The sequence below is a fragment of the Chlorocebus sabaeus genome, chromosome 22, assembly GCF_047675955.1.
Source record: "Chlorocebus sabaeus isolate Y175 chromosome 22, mChlSab1.0.hap1, whole genome shotgun sequence".
In the NCBI taxonomy this organism is placed as follows: Eukaryota; Metazoa; Chordata; class Mammalia; order Primates; family Cercopithecidae; genus Chlorocebus; species Chlorocebus sabaeus.
In genome coordinates this window covers 99,039,987-99,047,301 of record NC_132925.1, presented here as the reverse complement: position 1 = coordinate 99,047,301, position 7,315 = coordinate 99,039,987, and the positions used below count along the sequence as shown (strand labels likewise).

The 7,315-nt window shown below is 39.4% G+C and overlaps 1 pseudogene; it reads right to left on the bottom strand.

Annotated features, from left to right (window-relative positions):
* Positions 1-617: 617 nt before the first annotated feature.
* Positions 618-7,315, bottom strand: part of LOC140709760 (uncharacterized) — a 31,176-nt pseudogene continuing 24,478 nt past the window's right edge.

The following is a 7,315-nucleotide window of genomic DNA, read 5'->3' as shown; positions in this document are numbered from 1 at the left end:
TTAGAAAAGCATGTGAAAAGAGTAAAGTTTCACAGTCACAACTTAGTGGCTGGGAGAAGCATCTAGTGACTGGCTGTCCTAGGACCCCTCGGATAGTAACAGATCTGGAGGACAGTTGTCCAGGACAGAGGAGTAAGACTCAGAAGGCCGTGCCAGTGTCCGGGAGACAGTTAACCTCCTGGCCCTCAATGGTCAAGCATACCTGGGGCTCTGAGGGTGATGGCATGGGCTGGCGCTTGCCCCAGGCACCCTCAGTCCTGCTGCCGGATCATCTGGTTAGTGGTTCTGACTTAGAGGACCTTCATCCCCTGGTGCAGTGGGCCTTCCAGTGATTCCCTTGACATAAGGGGCATGGACGAGGGGGCAGCTTATTTCTACTTGGACAATTTTTTTTAAAGTCTCCTTGTAGATTGCACTGGAAGCAAGACCTATTAGGTGTTTGATTTGCCCAGTTTTTCCCTTTTCCAGAGCCTCCAAAGTCTGCTTGCCTGAGGGCCATGACTAAAGCAGTGGCCTTTTTTTATCCCGTTTGTCCCATTCTGCCTGCTCCTCCTGATCTCTATTATAAAAAACCGAGGTTGCCAAGTTCAATAGGGTTTCTAAGTTTTGCTCTGGGCCTAAGGCAGACTTTTGAAGTTTTTTTCTAATGTCTGCAGCTGACTGAGTGATAAACTTATCCTTTAAGATTAGTTGGCCTTCAATAGAGTCAGGTGACAGGGAGGTATGCTTCCTCAATGCCTCCCTTAGTCTCTCCAGAAAGGCAGTGGGATTTTCTTCCTTTCCCTGTGTTATATTGGACATCACTGAATAATTCATAGGCTTCTTCCTAGTTTTCTTTAGTCCTTCTAGCACGCAAGTTAGCAAATGTCTGCAGCACCAATCTCCATGTTCTGATTCTGTGTCCCAATGAGAGTCTACAGTGGTAACTGCCTGCTGGCCTGTGGGGAATCGTTCTCTTCCCTCTGTTGTCATCCTGTCATTGACCTGACTGAGATACCAGAGATCGCCAAACTCTCGGGCTGCAGTTATGGCGGCACTTCTCTCATTTGGGGTTAGTGTCTGATTTAGCAGCAACATTATATCTCTCCATGTCAGATCAAAGGATTGTCCTAACCCTTGTAAAACATCAATATAGCCATCAGGGTTATCTTAGAATTTACCTAGGTCTACTTTAATTTGCTTTAAGTCTGAGAGAGAAAAAGGTACATGCGCTCTGGCTGGGCTAAATTCTCCTCCTACTGCTTGGATGGGGCATAATCGGGGAATACTGGCACTCTTTGGTTCATTGTTTATCCCTTTGTCTACCTCCTTTTGGACCGTTTGGGTTGAAGGGGGGTCCTTATTAGTTGGAGGAGTCGGGGGGATGCTGGAGTAGGGAAGTAGACTCTGAGGGCTTCCTGTAGGGCATAAATCACACTTTTTACATAATTGTGAATTGTCTCTTAATGAAAGGAAAGTTTGTACATATCGCACTTCACTCCATTTGCCTCTTTTCTACAAAAGAGGTCTAGCTGTAAGGTGGTGTTATAATTTATACTTCCCTCAGGAGGCCAGGTTTCTCCCCCTTGAAGAGGATATCGTGGCCAGGCGGTACTGCAGAAGAATGTAAGTCGTTTCTTTCTTAGTGTCTGAGGGTCAAATTGGTCCCAATTCTCTAGAATGCATCTTAGGGGCGTTTTTGCCTTCGGGAGGGAATGTTTTCCATCTGAAAAAAGAACTTAGGGATGCAAGCACCTCTAGTCATTTTCTGATGGGCATTAGTCCTAGAGCATACTCTATGGTCCTAATACTTATTCCTTTCCAGGGTGTGTAACCACCCATGGACCTCTGCTTATCAGATTAGTTACGCTCACCGATGTTGCAGTCCTGCACCCCTTCTCCCACCTTTCTTAACCACAAAGAAAGGCATCCGGGCTGCTGGATTCTAGCGGTTCTTTACCAGCATGCCCAACATTGCCTTTGTGCTCAGGGGTGAGTCCTAGAGGTGGGCTGGGTTCCTGAGTATTTCATAACAACCCAGCTGCCTCATCAAGATGCATTCCCATAACAATAGTTTTTTATGCAAATTCATTTCAGAGAGGGTGTAGGTAACCTTTTGAGTCAGGATTGAGGTAGTCCTTTTTTGATTCTGTAAGTACTTTAAGACTTGACTGAGTGCAAAGAGCTCGCATGTTTGAGGAGACCAATTACTAGGCAATTTTTCTAACTCTGCTTCCACAAGAGTCTCCCTATCAATTACTGAATACCCATTGTGGTTTTTTCCTCAATCACCTATGAGGAACCATCCATCCTCCTGTCCTGAAGGGAGTTCCTCCTAGGTCTGGTCGGACCTTTGTATGGTAATTAAGATTTAAATTCCCTGTAAGGAAATCTGCTGGGCTAAGGGAATTATCAGTGGTTAGTGTTAAATTACCTTTTTTTTTTTTTTTAACAGAATAACCCCATACTTTAAGATTTTTGAGTTAGTAAGTTACCTTTTTGTTTTTTTGACTTAGAATAATTTTGAACTGGTGAGGTGTGCTCACAATGAAGTTTCCTCTAAAAGTTACTTTTCTACTTTCTGCTTTAGCAAAGCAGTTGCCGCTACAGATTGAATGCATCCGCGGGTTACTGGGTTAAGAATTTTTGATAGGAAATCTATAGGTTGTCAGTGGTCTCAGTGTTTTCAGTCTACGCCTTTGTTTACACTGACAACAAGGTAGGATTGGAGTGTTATAGGGTCACAGAGAAGACCTTCAATTATCAATTATAGGTTTTAAATTTACCCTGGCTTTTAAAGGAATAGGGCACACTGTGTGTGTGTGTGTGTGTGTGTGTGTGTGTGTGTGTGTTTTCTATTTCTATCTTTCTCTTTCTTTTTCTCTTTGACTCCCTCTTTGTCTCTCTCTCCATCTCTCTCTCTCTCTCTCCATCTCTCTCTCTCTCCCCATCTCTCTCTGTCTCTCTCTTTCTCCATCTGTCTCCATCTCTCTCTCTCTGTCTCTCTCTCTCTCTCCATCTCTCTCTCTCTCTCTCTCTCTCTTAGCCATTACAAACTTGGGGCCCTAGCAAAGGTGGTGGGGAACATGTCCCACACAACTGCCCATGTCAAGAGCTGTATACCTAAATTGGGAGGGACACAAGGGATAAGACTCCCTGGGTTTATAGCCTAGATGCCTAAGGATACAGTGTAGAGCTTCCTTAGATCCCTTTGGAGATACAACTTGCTAGAGGAAATGGAAGTCTGAACCATTATTACCTAGGAGGCAGGAATCAGAGGAAGTAGATTCAGAGGTAAGGAGAATTTTGGGGCTACATTTTCAAGAAAGTCGTGGTCGGGACCCAGGAGGTATGGGTCAGAAGGAAAGGTAGGGCGCACGCATGGGCGACTGTTGAGTAGAAATTTCTGGCTGTGCCATGATCTCAACCGGCTAATGCTGGGAGTTCAGAACAACAGCTTTCTGTCTCTAGTTGGCCCTTGGCTTCCCCAAGAAAATTGAAAGTGGAAGCTGGCTCCAGGCAGACCAACATTCCCAACTCAGAAGGATTGGGGGTTGTTAGAAAGCCCTTCCCCAGATAGCCTCACACCTGAGTCTTAAGTCCAGTGACAATGCTAATCGTTTTTAACTGGCCAACAGGTGCCTGGTATTTTCCTCCAATTCTAAGGAAGGATAGGACAGAATAGCAAGTGAAAGTGGTTCAATATTACTCACCACTTTGGAGGTCCCTTTGTGTCACCAAAATATTACCGGGGGGTTCCTTGCTCCCAGAGCTCCCAAGATGGTGGTGGGCTGCTTCCAAAATGGCAGCGGGCCACTTCCAAGATGGTGGCAAGCCTCGTGTTCTCTGATCTGGGGTTCTTGGCCTCATGGATTCCAAGGAATGGAATCTTGGGCCATGTGGTGAGTGTTATAGCTCTATTAGAAGCTGTGGGTCATGGAAGAAAACCTTGGAACCCAGTGACTAGTGTTCAGCTCAATTAGGACGAACCCAGGCACTTAGCTGTGCAGGAACAATGGCAAGCCTTTAGCCTGATCGGGAACAGCAATGGGCACCTCGCTGGATCAGGAGCACAGCAGACACCCTGCCAGGTCTGGAGGGATGGAAGTCAGCGGCAGGTCTGCGATGGCAGCAAACAGCAGTGGTGGACGGCGAGCGAAAGCTCAGCTTGAGCTGCAACTCAGCTTGAGCTGAACCGAGAGAGAGTGCAGTTGCAAGATTTAACAGAGTGAAGACAGAGCTCCCATACAAAGGGAGGGGACCCAAAGAGGGTAGACCTGATTTTTTAAATTGTAGCAGTCCTAGTGAGTGTAAAATAGTATCTCATTATAGTTTGATTCACATTTCCTTGAAGGATAATGGTTCTGAGCATCTTTTCATATGCTTATTGGCTATTTTTTGCATATTTTTGTTAGGTAGATGTTTATCTAGATCCTTTGTCCCTTTTTAAATTGGGTTATTTGTCTTTTTATTACTGAGTAATGAAGGTTCTTTATATGTTTTGGATACAAGTAACTTAGGAACTTAGATGTGTGAGTTGCAAAAATGTTGTCTTAATTTATAGATTGCCTTGTTTTACTTTCTTGATGATATTCTTTGTAAAAAGTATTTAATTTTGAGGAAGCCCAATTTATCTTTTCTTGTTGTTTGTGCTTTTAGTGTCATATCTAAGAAATCTTTGTTTAACTCAGGACACAAAGATTTACTTCTATTTTTCTTGTAAGAATTTTATAGTTTTAACTCTTACATTTACGTTTGTGATCCATTTTGAGTCAACTTTTGTGTATGATATGAGGTAGAAACTCAATATCATTTTTCAAATGTGAATAACCAATTGTTCCAGTATTATTTGTTGAAAAGATTTTCTTTCCTTATTGAAATGTCTTGGCACCCTTGTTTAAAATTGATTGTAAATGTCAGAATTTCTTTATAGACTCTCAATTCTATTCCATTGATCTGTATGTCTATTGTTATACCACTACCAATCTGTCTTAATTACTGTAGCTTTATAGTAAGTTTTGAAATAAAAATGTGAAGTCTTCAACTTTGTCTTTCCTTTTCAAGATTGTTTTGGCTATTATGAATACATCATATTTTCCTGTGAATTTTTGAATCAGCTTGCAAATTTCTGCAAAAAAGTAACTGGGATTTTAATAGGGGTTACACTAAATCTGTAGATCAATTTGGCAAGTATTGCCTGACTAACAATGTTAAGTCTTCTGCCACATAACTTGAATGCATTTCCATGTACTTAGTCCTTTATAGATTTATTTCAACAGTATTTCACAGTTTTCACTGGACAAGTTTTGCACTTTTTATATTTAATTCTAAGTTTTTAATTCTTTTTGATGCTATTGTAAATAGAATTGTTTTCTTAATTTCATTTTCAGATTTTTTATAAAATTGACTTTTGTACATTGTTCTTGTATCCTCCAATCTTGCTGAACTTATTTATTTGCTCTAGTAGTGTTTTGTGGATTCCTTGGCATTTTCTATATAAAAGATAATGTCATCTACAGATAGACATAGTTTAGGTTCTTCCTTTCTAGTCTGGATAAGAACTAGACTTATCCAGTTCTAGTTTAATTTAATTTCATTTTTTTGCCTAATTGCCCTGGCTGGAACTTTTAGTACAATGTTGATTGAAAAGTAATGACAGTGGATATCATTGTCTTGTTCTTGATCTTAGGTGGAAATAATTTAGTCTTTTACCATTAAGTATGATGTTAACTGTGGGTTTTTCATAGGTAATCTTTATCAGGTTGAGGAAGTTCCCTTTTATTCATAAATGTTGTTGTTATCTACTTAATCATCAAATGGTATTGGATTTTGTCAGATACTTTCTCTGCATTTATTAAGAAGATCAAGTAGGAGGGTTTTTGGTCCTTCATTCTATAATGTACATATTAATTGATTACACTGATAGAGTTTTGGATGTCAAAACAACTTTGTATTCCTGAGATAAATTCCACTTGGGCACTTTTACATGTTGCAGGATTCTGCCTGCTAATATTTTGTTAAGAAATTTTGTATCTATATTTATGAAGAATATTGGTCTGTAGTGTTATTTTCTTGTGATACTTATTTTGTTTTGGTATCAGTGAAATATTGCCCCATAGAATGCTTTAGCAAGTGTTCCCTCCTCTTTTTGGTAGAGTTTGTAAAAAATTAGTATTATTTCTTCTTCAAATGTGTGTTAGAATTCACTAATGAAGCCATTTGGGTCTTGACTTCCCTTTGGGGATAATTTTTAAACTAGTAAATCCATCTTGTTATTTGTTATAGGGCTATTCAGATTTTCTATTTCTTCTTGAGTCAGTTTTGGTGTTTTGTGTCTTTCTATAAATTTGTTCATTTTATCCAGGCTATCTAATTTGTTGGTATACAATGGTACATAATATTTCCTTATAATTCTTTATATTACTCTAAGGTCAGTAGTAATATCCTCTCTCTCATTTTTTTAGAGACAGAGCTTCTCTCTGTTGCCAGGCTGTAGTGCAATGGCACAATCATAGCTTACTGCAGTCTCAAACTCCTGGGCTCAAGCTATCCTCCCACCTCAGCCTTTCTTATTCCCAATTTTGGTAATTTGAGTTTCCTCTCTTTTTCCTTGGTCAAGCTAGTTAAAGATTTGTCTATTTTATTGACTTTTTCAAAAAGCCAACTTTTTGTTTCATTGATTCTCTCTGTTGTTTTTCTATTGTCTATTTCATTTATTTCTGCTTCAATATTTCCTTGCTTTCAGTTAAGTTTGCTCTTTCCTTTTCCATTTCTTAAGGTGGAAGGTAAGGTTATTGATTTGAGATTCTTCTTCTTTTTTAATGTAGCTGTTCATAGCTGTAGATTTCCCTCTGAGCACTGCTTTTGCTGCATTACAAAAGTTTTCATTTGTTGTGTTTAGTTACATGTATGTCAAAGTATTTGCTAATTTTCCTGTTATTTACTTTTTGATCCATTGGTTATTTTGAAGCATGTTTAATTTTCACATATTAGTACATTTTCAAGTTTCCTTCTGTTATGATTTCCAATTTTATTTTATTGTGGTTAGATAATATACCTTGTATGATTTCTTGAAAATTTATTGAGGTTTGCTTTATGTTTATTGTTTATTCTGGAAAATGTTCCATGTGTGCTTGAGAAGAATGTGTATTCTGCTGTTGTTGGGTGGATTACTTTCTATATACATCTCTTAGATCTAGTTGGTTTATAGTTTGTTCACATCTTTTTTTTATTGAACTGCTGTCTATTGTTGCATCCATTATTGAAGATGGGGTACTGAAATCTCTGTTATAGTAGAATTGTCTATTTCTCCTTTTTATTCTGTCAGTTTTTCTTT